The sequence below is a fragment of the Erinaceus europaeus genome, chromosome X (assembly GCF_950295315.1).
Source record: "Erinaceus europaeus chromosome X, mEriEur2.1, whole genome shotgun sequence".
NCBI lineage: Eukaryota > Metazoa > Chordata > Mammalia > Eulipotyphla > Erinaceidae > Erinaceus > Erinaceus europaeus.
In genome coordinates, this window is record NC_080185.1 from 86,090,936 (window position 1) to 86,110,065 (window position 19,130).

At 41.1% G+C, this 19,130-nt stretch overlaps 1 long non-coding RNA gene across 1 annotated transcript; it reads left to right on the top strand.

Moving 5' to 3' along the window:
• Window positions 1-4,234: 4,234 nt before the first annotated feature.
• LOC132535796 (uncharacterized) lies at window positions 4,235-12,594 on the top strand. The gene is made up of 2 exons (XR_009547506.1): window positions 4,235-4,378; window positions 12,163-12,594. It is a non-coding gene; the product is annotated as an uncharacterized LOC132535796 (long non-coding RNA).
• The last annotated feature ends 6,536 nt before the right edge of the window (window positions 12,595-19,130 follow it).

Genomic DNA, 19,130 nt, shown 5'->3' on the forward strand with positions numbered 1-19,130 from the left:
GCCACAGTTCTGTTAACATCCTGAGAAGTGAAAGAACAGATGAAGCCCAGTGTTAGTTCACTTTTTATGTTACTTGAGACTGAAAAGGTTTAAAAGAAGGACAGCTTGGTTTCTCCATAATATACTTCCACTACTATGTGTCTACTATTAATTTGAGATGTTATCTCTCTCTTCTTTTGTCACGCTCAGGATTCTAATGCTTTCTATGGAGTCTTTTACAAATCTAAGGTAGAGACAGAGAAGAAATACTGAAGCACCCTGGCATGCATGCTGCTTCCATGTGATGCCAGCTGCTTGAACCTGAGTCCTTACACATGGTGTGAACAGTTTGCTCTACTGGGTGAGCTATCTCCAAGTCCTAGACTTTATCTCTTAACATCTCATTATCATACAACAGGATAGCATCCCTGTCCCCTCCTCTACATATCCCTATTTTCTCCTCCATTCTTCCAATGTTTGTCTAATTCCTAGTAAGTCAGAGCCAAGAAATGTACTGTAATTAATTACCTCTTGTTTTGGTTGCCATTTTGTATGTGTGCTGCTGAATTTGATAATTGTTTGGTAGTTTTTTTCACTTGAAAAGTTGAAATTTTAGGGTCTGGGCAGTGCTGAATCTGGTGAGGACCTGGGTTGAAGTCCACGGTCTCTACCTGCAGTGGAACAGTGCTGCAGGTGTCTCTTTTCTCTCTCTCTTTCTCTGTCTCTACAAATGAAAGGATGGAAAGAAGGAAGGGAAGGAGAGAGCGAGAGAGAGAAAGAGAGAGAGAGAGAGAGAAAGGAAAAAAAAACCATAGATACCAGCAACACTGGAATTGTATAGGCACCAAGCCCTAGTGATAACCCTGGTGACAGAAAATAAAAATATAATAAAAGTATATTTTTTTCACTTGTCAAGCCTTATTTTTTCCCATCCACCTCATAAGCTTGTCCATAAACCTATTACCTTATTTTCCATAAATGTTCAAGCCTCTCAGCTTATTGATTTAAGTAGCATTCAATAAAAAGTTTATTGGTTGGGCTGGGGGTAGATAAAATATTGGTTATGCAAAGAGACTCTCATGCCGGAGGCTCCAAAAGTACCAGGTTCAACCCTCCCACTATAAGCCAGATCTGAATAGTGATCTAGCTAAAAAAAAAAAACAAAGTTTATTGGTTGGGAGCCTGTATAAGAAACAAGGGTTTGTCAGGTTCACTAACCTTCCCTTTAAGGTGACTGAATGGGTCAGCTGGAGAACTGGGGCTGTTTGATTTCTTTGGAGGAACTTTTGTATATGGTTTGAGTGTAGGTAGTTGACACTTGGGATTTCTACCTGTGAGTGCAAGGAAGGGTAAAGGGAGGGTGAGGGAGTCAACTGACAGGACTCTATGCTTTTATTCTCTGCCAGTGGGGCTCCATATTCTCTCTTCCCCACTATCACAATACTGTTTCTGCACCCATGACTCACAATGATTTTGCAGGTAGAATAGCGTACTCTCAGATAATCTTTTGTGTGTGGACTGTACCTCCAGCTTTCCTGCTCCTGTTTTCTCAGTTACTCACTTTCCAGCCTCTTCCTGATCTCCAAAAATTGTTGCACTCTTTCCCTCACTTATAGGACCTCTTCCAGTTTCCTTCCTTCCTTCCTTCCTTCCTTCCTTTCTTTCTTTCTTTCTTTCTTTCTTTCTTTCTTTCTTTCTTTTTTCTTCATTTCTTATTACCACCAGGGTTATTGCTGTGGCTTGGTGCCAGCATTATGAATCACCTGCTCCTAGCAGCCATTTTTTTCTTTCTACTTTCTTTGCTAGGATAGAGAGAAATTGAGAGGGGCAGGGGAGATAAAGAGGGAGAGAGAAAGATAGACTTATGCAGACCTACTTCACGCAGGTGGGGAGCAGGGGCATGAACCTAAGTCCTTGCACATGGCAATGTGTACTCAACAGGGTGTACCACCAACTGACCATTTTCAGTTTTCCTTAACGATATAGAGTTTATACATTTGTCTCTTTTACTCTTATTATTATATGGAGGTCTCAGGAGTTAGAGAAGGAAGATGTGTTCCATCTTCTTGGATGGAAGTTAGAATCAGAATTTTCAACTGTTCCAGATTATTTGGGCACGCCCTAAGTGTATAGACTAACAGTTGTGAAGCACTGGCAGTAAAAAAGAGACTATGTTTGAGAAACTCATGAATCTGAGTTTGAATTTTGACTGTCTGAACTTACTGAAATCACATACATAGACTTAAATTTTCTTCTCTACAAAACAGGGATAGTAATATCTGATAGAATTTTGGACATATCCCTACAGATATTGTATGTAAAGCATCCAAAACAACACTAGACAGGCAGTAGGTGCTGGAAGACTAGGGGTGATCACTCTGCAATGGGAGCAAGTGGGAGATATGAGTGGAAAGATTTGAATCAGGTCTTAGAAGGGCCTCAAGTGCCAGGACTTATTTTTGTGACACTGAGGAGCCTTGGCAGACTTCTGAGCAGGATTGTGGCTTGATCACAAGGAATTTGGCAGATTGTTCCCTCAGTCTGGTGTGAGGAGAGAACAAGAAGCCCTTGGCCCAGCAGCACTTGGGTTAAAATCTTCGTCTGCATCTGAGTTATTTGTAACTCGTTGTCATGGTAACGCGTTTGGCAATCTAGCCAGTGCTGCAAGCTCCTGACAGTAGGGAGGGGAGGGCAGTGGGAGAAGATGGAAGATTTGGAAGTGGGGAGTCAGATGTGACCAGCACCTCACCTTCCTCCGATTTGTCTCAAGCTGGAGAAGGGGGTGAGTCTCTGCTGGGAGAATCGCTGGACACTGGAGGCTCTGCTCAATCTCCTGACTTGCAGGGTGTAAAAAGAGACCCAGAGCAACCCAGCAGCTGGCTCAAGGCCACACAGAAAGTTGGAAGTACAGATAAGACTAGATATGTTTATATGGACCCAGGAAGCATGACAAACCTGGAGAGGACACCTGGAGACATGTCTCCACCAACACATACTTAACTTTCATTGTTGTTGTTTATATGGGAAACCTAGGAGTCAGAATGGGTTAGAACTAACTCAGGGTTGCACAGCAACTCAGATACTGAGTTGAGCCCAGAGGCTCTGGGTTTCTTGGACCTGGTGCTTCCTGAGGGCATGAAAGTCCAGGTACAAGATTCAGGGAGCCCCTCAATGCTGACTGTCAAGATAGGACCTCCCAGGCTAGGACTGATTTGACCAGCTTGGTCACTGAACTCCTCAAATCCAGCACAGATGTGTCACATCTCCCCTCCCCTTCCCCCACACCTCCTCCTTCTGCAAGTGTAGCTTCCAGTTGGCAGTGGCAATGTTGTTGCACAAATGACAGCCCAGTCCCACCTCACCAGAGTCCAAGCACACCTGCCACATACCCCCCCTTACACTGTGCGCACAGGGCCAAGTACTGCCTGGACATGCTTTAGCGTGATTCATTCCTCACAGCTATCATTCTGTCTCCCAGTTTTGTGGGTGGAAACCTAAAGGACCAGAGGAAGCAAAGTGATGGCCAAGGTCACAGCCTGAAACTCTCCTCCTCTGTAAAGGTGTTTTGCCCATATTCTCTCCCACACTGATTCCTCAGCCCCCAGAGTTGCTCCCCCACCGTTGTCTTTGTTGTGACCACCCCTTGACATTTGTGCAACACATTTAATCTGTGTTCTGTGCTCTCTGTGTAGCGCCAACTCCCCTTCTCTCCTCACCAGTCCCTCACCAAGCCCAACTGACTCTCCTTTCTCTCTTTCAAGTCCACCTTTCCTCATTGCTAGCCACTCCCTTGTTTCAGTCTTAACATTCCTCACAGGAGTGACCTCAAGTCTCCTCCTTGGCTGCCAGCTTCCAGACAGACCATCTTCAACCACCTGCTTCACACAAAGACCAAACACTGTTTTCTTCCATGATGCTTCATCTGTCCACAAAAATGAAAATTCTAGCTGCTTATTTGGCAGTCATGCCATCCATATTTCTAGCTCCCATCAAACCTCTCATTCCTCATCTCTTGCTACCCTTGGCTGCACATACTATGCTGTAGCTACCGAGCTAATTGCAGATACCTCCCTAAAATTCCCCCGTGTTGTCTGGTATCTCTGCAAAATCTTCTGCATGAAAGGTCCTTCACGGCTCCTCTAACCTGCTGAACTTGACCTAAGTGTCGTTTCATCCAAGCAGCCTACCTGGATTGCCAAGCTGGTTTGCATCCTGTCCTCTGGTCCCCCAGAGCCCTCTGGGGTCTCTACTGTCACTGTTCTGTGTGATATTGATGCCTGGTATTCTCTTTCTGCAGATTTGAAGCTCCCTGAGGACAAGAACTCTGTCTCCAGCGAAGCCCAGCACTGGCCATCCCCAGAGAAAGGGCCAGCTACTGTTCAGGAGCATGGATTGTTGAGTGAGTATTGAAATTTAAGTTCATCTCTATGGTTATGCACTCTTTCCCGAAAGGGTTTACATGATACCACTTGTTGCCTGTCCTGGGATGTGGCTTCTCAAGGAGAGATATGACTTAGATCAGCTGTTGTAAGGAGAGGTCAAATCAGCCAAATTCCAAAGTGTGGTGGCAGAGAAGTGTGTGATGTGGGACAGAAAGTGAGGTAGGTACTACTATTTCCCTCTCACACTTTTCAGTAGGGACACCCAGGCACACAGAGTTTGGGAGACTTGGCAAAAACACTCAGTTGAGTAAAGCCACTCCAAGTCTGACCCAACTCCAATGCATTTACCACATTGTCCCTGCCTCTCTCGACATTCCCTTTGGACAACAGGTTTGTGACAGTTAGTGGTGGAATTCATGTCTTGAACCTGAGTCTTAGAGAAACAATTTTAGAGGTCAAAGACAAAGAAAAAAATCATCTTCCAAATATCTACTATGATTTTTGTGCTCAGGGAGCACCCAAAAGGATCAGGGAAGGGAGTCTCCTACATTCTTTCAAAAGAAAAGACAGTGTGGGAGTCGGGCTGTAGTGCAGCCGGTTAAGCGCAGGTGGCGCAAAGCACAAGGACCTGCATAAGGATCCCGGTTCGAACCCCGGCTCCCCACCTGCAGGGTAGTCGCTTCACAGGCGGTGAAGCAGGTCTGCAGGTGTGTCTATCTTTCTCTCCTCCTCTCTGTCTTCCCCTCCTCTCTCCATTTCTCTCTGTCCTATCCAACAACAACAACAACAATAATAACTACAACAATAAAACAACAAGGGCAACAAAAGGGAATAAATAAATAAAATAAATATTTTTTAAAAAAGAAAAGACAATGTAGGGAGTCGGTCAGTAGTGCAATGGGTTAAGCGAACGTGGCACAAAGCACAAGGATGGGCATAAGGATCCCGGTTCGAGCCCCCAGCTCCCCAACTGTAGGGGAGTCACTTCACAAGCTGTGAAGCAGGTCTGCAGCTGTCTATCTTTCTCTCCCCCTCTGTCTTCCCTTCCTCTCTCCATTTCTCTCTGTCCTATCCAACAACGACATCAACAATAGTAAGAACTACAACAGTGAAACAACAAAGGCAACAAGAGGAAAGAAATAAATATAAAATTTTTTTAAAAAAAAGACAATGTCACTGGTAAATAGTGGAGTCATGCAGGCACTGAGCCTTTATGTATATAGATGTATTTTTTTTTTTTACCAGAGCACTATTCAGCTCTGGCTTATGGTGGTACAGGGTATTAAACCTGGGACTTTGGAGCCTCAGGCATGAGAGTCTGTTTGCATAACCATTATGTTATCTACCCTCTGCCTGGTAATATATTTTCATTAATGAAAATTCCTGGGGGATATTTCACATCCTACCACTCAAGCACAAGCAATGTTAGCATCCTGACACACTTAAGCTTTACTCTAGGCTCAAAAAGTGTTTGAATAGGAGGGGAAGTGACTCAGCATGTATGAATAGGGCAGGAAATGCTATTCATTTTTATTTATTTCCTTTCCTTTTTTTTCCTGCTAGGTTTATCCCTGGGGCTCCATACTTGCACAGTTCTACCACTCCTGGTGGACTCATTTTCTTTTTCTTTATTTCTTTCAGATAGAGAGTAAAGGGCAGAGAGGAACAGATACAAAGAGAAGGAGGAGAGGCATCACAGTACTGTTCCACAGCTTTGAAACTTCCTTTTTCGGAGGTGCTTCCAAGTGGTGACCAGGGACTTAAATTTAGGTTCCCAAACAAGATTAAGTGTGTGCTTTTCCAGGTGAATTATCCCCTGGTCCTAGGAACTGCTATTGTCATATAAGACACAATAGATTTTTTTTAAATGGCAATAAAAGGCAGAAATGGTACTATATAATGATAAAAATCAAAAGACAAATGTATCCAACATGAGTGCATTCAAGTGTACACAAGTACTAATTGACTTCAAGAGGTACATTGATAGAACCACAATAATAGTAGGGGACCTTGAGACACCACTTATGGTGAAGGGCTTCATCCACACAAAAACTCAACAAAGAAATAATGATCTTCTGACTTTGCAAAACTTTATACTTGCTTACTTTTAGACTCCAGTTAAAAGAAAGAAAGCGCTTTAAGACTTACTTTCCTAATGTGACTATCAGAGGGATGTGGGGAGGGAAGTAGCTGGAGGGTCCTAATTGGTGTGGTAAAATAACAACTTAAGGACTGCAAAAGCTGAATAAGGGCAAGAGACTGACATACTTTAATAATGACTCTTTAGTCACTATCAGGCCATTCTATCAACTGGGGCCCTAACTGGGGAGTCTTGAGATTCCCAAACAAGTATGATGGGACTAGACCTCGAATAAATCCCTCTCTCCATTGTTACTGGTCATTTCTATCAGGAACAACGCAACAGACCCCTTTGTGGGCCCCCCATAGGACTTTGCCCTCAACTTGGATCAACAATGGTAGAGAATGTTCCAGCCTCTGAAGGGAGGATGAACAACATACTCTATGCTACACCTGAGGAAGATAGGTCCTTATTGGGGCAGCATGGAATGTTCCTACTCATGACCACAGAATGTGAGCTCAGATCTAGAGGGATACAGAGGTCACATAGGCTTCTAAGCTGATTATGGGCCCCAGATCACATCAAATTGATGGGGTTTACAGTCAATAATATCTATACACCCTTCCCATATTAGGGAGCTACTCTCTCCCCTGATCCAGCTTTCTGGTCCATGACATCATCTCCCCAGACAATAACTTGGATCTACCTGCATTTCAGATTTAAGGTTCAGGGGAAAAAAGAAAAAGGAAAAAAAAACCACACTAGTATAGCCAGAGGACCTTTGGAATATAACTAAAATATGCCTACTAGCTGTTTACAAAATGGAGGACCCTCCAACTCTTCATCTGCACTACTCCAGCCCTTAGGACCATGATTGGTCAACAATTTGTTTGGCTTTGTATGCTAACTCTCTTGTCAACCACCAGGTTCTAGCATGATGCCAACCAGACTTCCCTGGACAGACAACCCCACCAGTATGTCCTGGAGCTCCGCTTCCCCAGAGCCCTTCCCCACTAGGGAAAGAGAGAGACATGCTGGGAGTATGGATCGACCTGTCAACACCCATGTTCAGTGGGGAAGCAACTACAGAAGCCAGAGCTTCAACCTTCTGCATCCCGCAATGACCTTGGGTCCATACTCCAAGAGCGCTAAAGAATAGGAAAGCTATCAGGGAAGGGGACAGGATACAGAGTTCTGGTGGTGGGAATTGTGTGAAGTTGTGCCCCTCTTATCCTATGGTTTAGTCAGTGTTTCCTTTTTATAAATAAAAAATATAAAAAAAACAAGTTTAGAGGTGGGTGAGGTGAGTACTTACTATACACATACATTTAATTTTTTTAATATTTATTTATTTCCTTTTGTTGTCCTTGTTATTTTATTGTTGTAGTGATTGTTGTTGTTGTTGATGTTGTTGTTGTTGGATAGGACAGAGAGAAATGGAGAGAGGAGGGGAAGACAGAGAGGGGTAGAAAGATAGACACCTGCAGACCTGCTTCACAGCTTGTGAAGCGACTCCCCTGCCGGTGGGGAGCCTGGGGCTTGAACCAGGATCCTTACTCTGGTCCTTGCGCTTAGCATCATGTGCGCTTAACCCACTGCGCTACCGCTGGACTCCCCACATACATTTTTATAGATGTAAGTCTATACTCTTTAACGAAGGGTAATGAAAGAAGTGGTAGCCTTAAATGAAGCAATAGATGAGATGGGCTTGATAGATATATAACAGAAAGTCCTATCCCACAAGAAATAAACATGCATTCTTCTCAAGTGCACAAGAATATTCTTCAGGATTTACCATATGCTGCCACACAAAAGCAGTCTTAATAGAAATAGAAAATAACATAAAATAGAAATAACATAAAAAAGTCTTTTCTGATCACAAGGCTAGAAATCAACAACAAAAACAAGTACACTAAGCAATATGCTTCTGGATAATACTTGTGTTGATGAAGAAATCAAAAGAGAAATAAATTATCTTATAAATACTGAAAATGAAGAGATGGGCTATCTGATCCTCTGAGATGCAGCAAAAAGCACTACTAAGAGAGAGGTTTACAACAATATAGGCCCACATTAACAAAGAATTTTCTCAAATAAACAACCAAACATTACACCTGAAGTGAGTGGAAAAGAAGCAACAGACAGACTCAAAAGTCATCACAAGGACAGAAATAATAAAAATCAGAACAGAAATAAATGAAGTAGAAACCAAAATAATGTTTAAGAAGATCAATGAAAACAAGAACCACCTCTTAGAATGTATAAAGTAAATCATTCACAAACTTACTAAGAAAAAAAAAGAATGACATCAAAATAAAAAAAAAATGGAAAAAAGTGACATTACAATTGATACTGCAGACATACAAGGGATCGTAAGAGAACATTATGAACATCTATATGCAAACATGTTGGACAACCTAGAACATATTCTTAGTGTCATACAGTCTCCCCACAATGAACCAAGAACAGCAAGATAACTGGAACAATCCAATACAAGTGCAGCAATGAAAAATCCTTTAGGGGGACAGGCGGTGATGCACCCAGTTAAGCGCATATATTACCATGCACAAGGATTCAGGTTCCAGCCCGAGCTCCCCACCTGCAGGGGAATTGCTTCACAAGCTGTGAAACAGGTCTGCAGGTGTCTATCTCTCACCCTTTCTGTCTTCCCCTCCTCTCTCTATTTCTCTCTGTCCTATCTAACAATGATGACATCAGTAACAACAACAATAGTAACTACAACAATAAAACAACAAGGGCAACAAAAAGGGAATAAATAAATAAATAAACTTAAAAAAAAAAAAAGATTTGCCCTACTGTCTGAATAGAGACTGTGTCATCTTAGTCTACCATTACAGGAGGACTGATTCTGTAATGTGTTCAGTCTAGAATATTCCCAGCTGTGACCATGGACTATGATCTCAGACTGACAGGGACTCAGAGTTCATACAATCTCCTGTGCTAAATATAAATATACATGGGTGGGGGGAGGGCAGGTGGTGGCGCACCTGGTGAAGCACTCACATTACAATGCACAAGGACCCAGATTCAAGCCCCTGGTTCCCCAGCTGCAGGGGGGAAGCTTCACAAGTGGTGAAGCAGGTCTGCAGATGTCTCTCTGTCTCTCTCCCCCTCTATCTCCTGCTCCCCTCTCAATTTCTCTGTCTTTATCCAATTATAAATAAATAGACATATATATATATATGTATATATATATTTCAAGTTTGGGAGCCACTGTCTGCCTTAACCTAGTTTTCGAATTTTACACTCTTGATACCATCCTCCCAGACAATATTTCTAGTCTACCTTCATGTTAGCGGTAGTTATCAAGCTCAGCCAAAGATTACTAAAGTCCTGGGCTCCTAGGAACATGCCCAAAATAGATATACTAACCTCCCCACTCCCTGGAGTCCCTACTCTCATTGGCTTTATTCCTGCTCCTTTGGTCCCTGTTTAATAAACATTTTGTCCTGCTTTATATCTTACTGCATTTCAGCCACTAAGTTCTAGGTGCTACTATGATTCCATCCTGACCTCCCTAAGCATATGACAACACCAACATGTCTAAGACCCTTACCTCTCCAGAGCCCTACCCTAGTAGGGAAAGGTATAGTCAGTCTGGGGGTATGGGTTTACCATCCAATGCTTATGTCCAGCAGAGAAGCAATTACAGAAGCCAGAACTATTTCCTTCTGCACCCCGAAAAGAATTTTGGTCCATACTTCTAGAGGGGGAAATGTTAGGGTATGAGGATCAGAGTGCTCTGAACCCTAGTTCCACAGGGACCTGGAACTTTTGTTACCAGGAACCTTTATTTTTTGCACCATAACTGACAAGGAAGAGATTCTGAATAACACTTGAGGAAGCCAGGGCCTGTTTTGCTTATCTGAAGAGGACAGAGGAAAAAAGGAAGAACAACCATGGGAAGATTTCACTCCTAAGTGGAATACAGAGAATTGAAATACATGAACTTGAAACACACACACACACACACACACACACACACACACACACACTTATAACCTTGCAAATCACTAATAAAACAAAACAAAAATCTCATGACCATAACAATAGATGGTGAAAAATATTTGACAAGATTAAACACCCACTTGTCATAAATATCTCTAATAATTAGGAATAGAAGGAACATTCCTCAATATAATAAACGTCATATGTGACAGACTTATGACTAGCATCTTAATCATGTTCTTTCCCCTCAAGAACTGGAACTGGACGAGATGTCCACTTTAAGCATTGCTATTTTTTTATTTTTTATTATTTGTAATTTAATATTGATTTATAAAATTACAAGATAACAGGGGTACAACTCCACACCCTTCCCACCACCAGAGTTCTGAATACCCAATCCCTCCATTGTAAGCTTCAACAGTTCTCCTAAGGTTGTAGATATAGGTTAACTATTATTTCTACAAATATCTGCCTATATTTGTATACATTTGCCCATTTTTAAGGCTTCATCTTCTCTTCCTTTACAAGTCACACATACACCTATTACTATATCCAAACACCCTCTTATCCCCCTTTTCCCTCTTCTCTCCTGGGTCCTGATTGAGTTGGATCTCAGAACCCTCCGGTCATCTTCCTCTTATCATTTATTCCCCCACTGAGAATATGGATCTAAGTTATTTTTGGGGTGCAGAAGGTGGGAGGTCTGCTCTTGTAATTGATTCTCCTCTGGACATGGGCATGCGTAGGTCAATTGATACCCACCGTCTGCTTCTATCTTTTCTTAGTGGAGTAGGGCTCTGAAGAGATGAGGTTCCAGGACACCTTGGTGAGGTTGTCTGCCCAGGGAAGTCAGGATGGAATCATGATGGCATCTGCAACTTGGTGGCTGAAGGTGGCAAGATATAAAAGATATAAAACTTTTTAATGGCTGAATAGTATTTTTGAAATATTTTATTTATTTACTTATTTGGATAGAGACAGAATTTGACAGAGCAGTGGGGTGATAGAAAGGGAGAGAGACAGAGAGACACCTGCAGCTCTGCTTTGCTGTTTGCAAAGCTTTTCCCCTGCAGATGGGGATGAGGGGCTTGAACCCAGGTCCCTGTGCATTATAGCATGTGCTCTCAACTGGGTATGCCACCACCTGGTCCCTTGAGTAGTATATTGAGTATGCATTCATAGGTTATTTATCTGTTGATGTGCATTTAGGTTGATTCCATATTTCGGTAATTGTTAATAGTGAAGTTATTAAAGTATGGATGTATGTATCATTTCAAATTAGTGTTTCCATGTTCTTTGAGCACATGCCTAGAGTGAAATTTCAAGATCTTAAAGCATTTGCTTTTTTTTTTTTTTAATGCCACCAAGGTTAAGGGTTGTTACTGGGGCTCGGTGTTGGCACAGCTCCTGGAGGACATTATTTTTATTTCTTTCTATTTTGTTTTGATAAGACAGAGAGAAATTAAGAGGGGTGGGAGATATAGAAGGAGAGAGAAAGAGAGATATCTGAAGACTTGTTTCATGAAGCCTTCCCCTTAAAGTGGGGAGCAGGGACTCGAACCTGAATCCTTGTGCTTAGTAACGTATGCATTTAACCAGGTGTGCCACCGCCTGGCTCCCAGAATTTCTGTTTTTTAATGAATCATCATAGTGTTTTTATAGGGGCTGCACTCATTTGCAATCTCACCAGCAGGAGTTACCTTTTATTCATTTCCTTAACAACACTTGTTGTTTTCAATCTTTTTTATGTAGGCTATTACCACTGGTGTGAGGTGGTATTTCATTGTGGCATCAACTTGCATTTATCCAGTAAGTCTTGTTGAGTATTTCTTCATATGTCTGTGGGTCATCTGTATGTAATATGTCCATTCTGATCTTTTGTCCACTTTAATTTGGGTTGTTTGTTTTTGCTTCACCACTCCAGGTTCGCTTTCATAGAAAGAGACAAGAAACACCACAGCACTGAAGCTAGCCCCTGCCCTGTGAGGGCAGGATCAGGGGATTGAACAGGGCAGCATAAGCAAGCATGCTATAAGGTGAACTATCTCATTGGTCTTTTTTTAACTCTGTGAAAACTGTAGTGGTCTCTGTAGTGAGTTGTACACACACGCGTACACATGTGTGAAACTATAAAATTTCAAAAAGTGACAATATTGTAAATCAATAATTAAAAAATAAATTGAGCTCATGCTGTATATTCAGTTACATACTGCCACTTCCTACATAAACATTTTCTCACTTGAATTGTTTAAAGCATAATTTAGATGACTACAAAATTTTCCACTGAGTGGATGTATTTATGGAATTCCTTTCTGCATGACTTTAATCATTCTTTTTAGGACTTTTCTTTCTTTAGAATTGTTTGGCCAGGTTTTACTTTAGTGTTTTATTTTGGTAGCTATCAAAAAGAATGATTTTGTGGCATGGGGAGATAGCATAGTGGTTATGCAAAAAAGACTTCCATGTGTGAGTCTCTGAGGTACCAGGTTTGATCCCTAGCACCATCATAAGCCAGAGTTGAACAGTGTTCTGGAATTTTTAAAAAATATGATTTTATCTGAGAGATATTAGGAAAAGCCTGTTCAAAAAAAAACTAGTATAGTCACAGACCCTTTGGAATATAACTAAAATATTCCTGCTAGCTGTCTACAAAGTAGAGACCCCCCCCAACTCTTCATCTGCACTCTTCAAGCTTTTAGGTTCATGATTAATCAACAATTTGTTTGGCTTTATGTGTTAACTTTCTTTTCAGCCACCAGGTTCCAGATGCTAGCATGATGCCAACCAGACTTCGCTGGACAGACAACCCCACCAATGTGTCCTGGAGCCCCGATTCCCCAGAGACCCATTAGGGAAAGAGAGAGGCAGGCTGGGAGTATGGATCGACCTGTCAACGCCCATGTTCAGTGGGGAAGCAATTACAGAAGCCAGACCTTCCACTTTCTGCACCCCATAATAACCTTGGGTCCCTACTCCCACAAAGATAAAGAAAGCTATCAGCAGAGGGGATGGGATACAGAGTTCTGGTGGTGGGAATTGTGTGGAGTTGTACCCCTATTATCCTATGGTTTTGTCAGTGTTTCCTTTTTATAAATACAAAAATAAGAAAATAATCGTATTTGAGGTGAATTATGGGTATGTTAACTATGTGTCAAACATACAAAGGATAAAGGCTTCAAATGTACAAACACCTGAACAGTGAATATTAAGTCTGTGTCTTACCTCTGACCCTGAGGTCCCCAGTTCACCACTGGGCAGCTTCACTGTTTGCACTTCCTTGCATGCTCCTTGTGTGGATAGTCTAAGCCTACACAAGCACATGTATGTAGCTATGTTTTTGTTTTTAATAGCTTTACTGAGATGTAATTCACATACTCTAAATTTTACCCACTTACGGGAATCAGGTGGTAGCGCAGAGGGTAAAGCACACGTGGCACAAAGCGCAAGGACCGGCATAATGATCCCGGTTCCAGCCCCCGGCTCCACACCTGCAGGGGAGTCGCTTCACAGGTGGTGAAGCAGGTCTGCAGGTGTCTATTTTTCTCTCCCCCTCTCTGTCTTCCCCTCCTCTCTCCGTTTCTCTCTGTCCTATCTAACAACGACAACAGCAATAACAACAACAATAATAAATACAACAATAATAAAAAACAAGGGCAACAAAATGGAAAATAAATAATTTTTAAAAATTACCCATTTACAGTGCATTTTCAATGACTGTTGGTATATCCATAGGGTTGTGCAACCATCACTACAATCATTTATTACCCTCCATATGAACTCCATGCTCCTTAGTTATCACCCAATTTCTCTATCCACCCATACCTAGGTAATCTCTAATTTACTTTATATTAATACAGCTTTTCCTATTCTAAGCATTTCATATAAATTGGATCATAAAGTCTATGCCCCACTTCTGATTTGTTTAACTTAGCATTAAGTGTTTTTTTAAAAAATATTTTGTGTGCCTCCAGGGTTATTGTTGGGGCTGGATGCCTGCACAATGAATCCACTGCTCCTGGAGGCCATTTTCCCCATTTTGTTATTCTTGTTGTTATTGTACAGGACAGAGTGAAATCAAGAGACGAAGGGAAGACAGACACCTGCAGACCTGCTTCGCCACCCATGAAACGACCCCTCACCCCTACAGGTGGGGATCCAGGGACTTGAACCTGGTCCTTGTGCTTCATGCCATGGCCTCCAGACCCCTAGCATAAGTGTTTTTTCCCCATGGTTTTATTAAGACATAATTTCCTGATACATTGTGAATTAACTAAAGTTCAAAGTTTCCATTAGGGTTGTGCATGCTGTGAGATTTTGTTTTTTAGTTTGCTGCCAGGACTTTGTTGGGACTTGGTGCCTGTGTGATTCCATCTCTTCAAGTGAACCCTTTTTCTTTTTAACCACACACACACACACACGCACACACAGAGAAAGAGAGAGAAAGGGAGACAGAGAAAAGAGAAGAGGAGAGGAGAGGAGAGGAGAGGAGAGGAGAGGAGAAGAGAGGGGAGGGGAGGGGAGGGGAGGAGAGGAGAGGAGAGGAGAGGAGAGGGGAGGGGAGGGGAGGAGAGGAGAGGAGAGGGGAAGGGAGGGGAGGGAGGGGAGGAGAGGGGAGGAGAGGAGAGAGAGAGAGAAGCACCATGGCACAGAAGCATGCTCCAATGTGATGAGAGAAACACAAACTGATGAAGAACTACTTCACTACTTGGGAAGCTTCCCCCACATGCATGGTGCTCTATATGCTTGTGGTTAACTTGGGTTCTAGTGCATGTTAAATTGTGGACTCTACTGCATTAGCTATCTTCCACCCTCTATTATGTGGGTTTTCACAACTGTATAGTGGCATATACCCACCATTATAATAGCTCACAGAGTAGTTCATTGCACTAAAATCCCTTGTTTTACTCATTCCTTCCTTCCTCTATGTCCCCAAATCCCTGGCAATCATTTGGAAACCTTAATTATTTACTATTTTTATTTTTTTCATTTTATTAGTGGCTTAACAGTGTTTTACATAATTACACAATTTCAGGGGCATAATTTCATACCCAAATCTGATCTGTGTAAAATACCACACTATGTAATTTTTTCCCTTTTATTGGGGGGGGGGGTTACTGCTTTACAGTACAGTTGTTGACACATGAGTAAAATGTCCTATTTCACCATGATAGGTATCTGCAAAATATTTTCACCCACAACTTGGGTTCTTTTACACCATCATGCTCCAGGACCCCAAACACCCACTCCAACCATGTGCCTACCCTTCTTCCACAGAGTTATAAACCTAGCCTGTTTTACTTTGTGTTTCCATTTCTGTTGTTACTTCTCAAGTTCTGCCTTCAAGTGAAATCATCTCATATCTATCCTTCTCTTTCTGGCTTATCTCACTTCACATGATTTCTTCAGATTCCATCCAAGATGAGGTGAAGATGGTAATTTCATCATTTTTCAAAGCTGAGCAGTATTCCATTATGTATATATACCACTTTATTAGCCACTGATATATTTTTGGATACCTAGGTTGCTTCCGAGTTCCAGCTATTACAAATTATGTTGCTGTGAATATTTGAATACATAGATTTCTTTGGGTGGGTGTGTTTGATTCCTTATGATATATCCTCAGGAGATGACTTGCTGGATCACAGCTATTTCTATTTCTAGCTTTTTGAGAGTCTTCTAGACTGCTCTCCATAGGTTTTGAAGCAATTTACATTTCCAATAGCAGTATAGAAGGGTTCCTTTGCCCCCACAATCTCTCCAATATATGTTGTTACTGCCCTTCCTAATATATGACATTCAATAAGAGTTAAGTGGTTTCTCATTGTTATCTTTACTTGAGCATTTTTTTCCTAAGGAGCTTCCACATTGTGGTCTATGATGCTTTCAACTGGGTAAGGCCCTGGTTCAAACTTCTGCACCAGAGTAAGGCATACATTCTATCAGCTAAGCTGTCTCTGAACCTTGTAGTTATAATTATTCCATGTTTTTTGATGAATAGAATTCTATTGTCTGAATAGTATCCCATTTATGAATTTACTACAGTTTAATTATTATTATTTTAAAATCTTTGATCACTTTACTGAGGAAGCGTTGATTTAGAGAATTGTTGTTTTCACAGGGCTATGGTTTCACTTCTCCCCAAAGTAGGAATCAGCATACCTCACCTTCAGTATATTTATTTACCTGTATATTGAAAGACATTCTGTTTGCTTCCAATTTTGTCAAATATTAATAAAACTGTTATAAACATTTATGTATAAGGCTGTGTATGAACATAAGCTTTTTGTTACATTTATTTATTTATTTTCCCTTTTGTTGCTCTTGTTGTTTTATTGTTGTTCTCGTTGTTGTTGGATAGGACAGAGAGAAATGGAGAGAGTAGGGGAAAACAGAGAGGGGGAGAGAAAGACAGACACCTGCAGACCTGCTTCACCGCCTGTGAAGCAACTCCCCTGTAGATGGGGAGCTGGGTCTGGAACCAGGATCCTTAAGCCAGTCCTTGCGCTCTGTGCCACATGCGCTTAACCCGCCAAGTTACTGCCCGACTCGACTCCCAAACATAAGCTTTTATCTCATTTGGACAAAGACTATGGAGTGTAAGTACTGGATCATGATGTAAGATTATGTTGACGTTTTTAAGAATCTCTCTATGTTCCAAAGTGACTATAGCATTTTACACTCCATGTTGTTCCACATTCTCACCAGCCTTTGATCTTATCAGTACTATCCACACTTACAGGTGAATGGAATTATCTTGATGTCATTTTATTTATTTGTTTGTTTATTTATTTTGAACAGGGAGATACTTTATTACACCGGCGGAATCTAGCAGGCTCCTGCCACGCATGACAGATTCTTGATGTCATTTTAAATTGCGATTCTTAGTTATTGAACACCTTACCATCTGCTTATTTAACATCTGTGTATCTTTTTTGATGTTTGCTGAGGTCTTTTGCTTATTTTTAAATGAGATTGTCTTCTCATTGTTGAATTATAAGAGTTCCTTGTATATTTAGACACAAGTCTTCATTAACTATGTATTTTGGAAGTATTTCCATCCCTTCTATTGCTGTGAGGATCCAGGGTTTGAACCCAGACTGTGCACATGACAAAGCTGGCTCCTTTCCAGGTAAGCAATCTTGACAGCCTGTTTTTGGTAGATTTATATCTAAACGGTTACTTTTCTGAGCTAATGTAGGTAGCATTGTGTTTATTCTAATTGTTCCTGTGGATGGAAAGGTGACTCAGAAAGTGGAGTACAGAAATACCATGCATGAGGTCCCAAGTACTTTTTTTTTCATTGTAATGAAGAAATGTTATTTTCTGAGACTGCTTTCACAGAGATGAAATTTTATATCTACCCAGAGTTGATCGAGGCCCTAGTTTTCATTTTAGCATTGCCTATATCATTTCATCCCTAGCATTGCATATATCAGAATAATGTGTTTTTTCCACTGTTAAGCTCGCCTTTCCTTTCGAAATTGACAAGTATGTTGTGAAGAGTTACATTCAAATAATGTAAATATCCTCTTATCCCTCATACTTTTATCTATCAGTTTTAATATTCACTAATGATTGTCGTCTGAAACAAATATAGGGTCATGGTTGCCAATTTGTACAGTTGATCTTTCAGTATAAGGGATAACTTCCTATTTCCCTACATATTTTTATGTATGTCATGAACTTATAGCTATTTATTTCATTTAAAGGGGTTTAGCCCATTAATATAATTATTTGGTATTGATACTCCCCATATTTGGTCAGCAGGAGGTCTTTTCTGCAGTTCTTTGTTACTAGGTTCCATAAGATGCTCCAGACCCATTTTATATTATTTTATTATTTTTGAGCACTTCTTTGTTATCTGTCTCCATAAGATGCTCTAGTGCTATTTTGTTATTATACCTTCTCTGTCCCAGCCATGGTACTACCCTTCCACAAGAGCCTCTAGTTTTTATTTTTGGCAAGGATTTATTTATTAACATGAGTTAGAGAGATATGAGGTACTCAGTATCAAGAATCAAACTCAGGACCTCGTACCTCAGGCATAAAAGTCCAATAATATACCCAATTGTGCAACCTCCTGATTTTTTTTTTTTTTTTAGTAGAGAATAGCATTTGGAAACAGATTTGGGCACTGGGTAGTATGGTTATCTTCTAAGAGTTTGCTTCTTTATTTTGGGCAGATAGCTAAAAAACATATCACTGACAACCAAATATTCTTTGTTGAAAATCTTGGGAAATGGTCACTATCTGCTCATGAAAGTATTAGTAGTTGTATATTGCTGTCTTTTGAAAACACAGAAATTCATGGGAAGTAGGACTAAATATGAGTAGCAATAAAGCTACTTTAGAACAGTTGAAACAATGGCAGTCAATAACTTCTTTAAGCTTTATTTATTTTTATAAGAGAAGAGAAAGCTCTGGCTCTGTTCTAAATGCAGTATGTTCAGTTCTGGCATACAGTGCTGCCAGGGTCCACAGGCATGTATGTCCTATGCTCTACTGGGCTGAGCTATTTTCCACCCTACTAGTAGCTTCCACCTAGCAAGAATTCACTGAATTCCAGATAGTAAACTGGGAGCTTTACAAACTTTTTTTTTTTTTTTTTTTTTGCCTCTAGGGTTACTGCTGGGTCTCAGTGCCTGAACTACGAATCCACTGCTCCTGGGGGCCATTTTTTCCATTTTGTTGCCCTTTTTGTTGGTACTATTGCTGTTGTT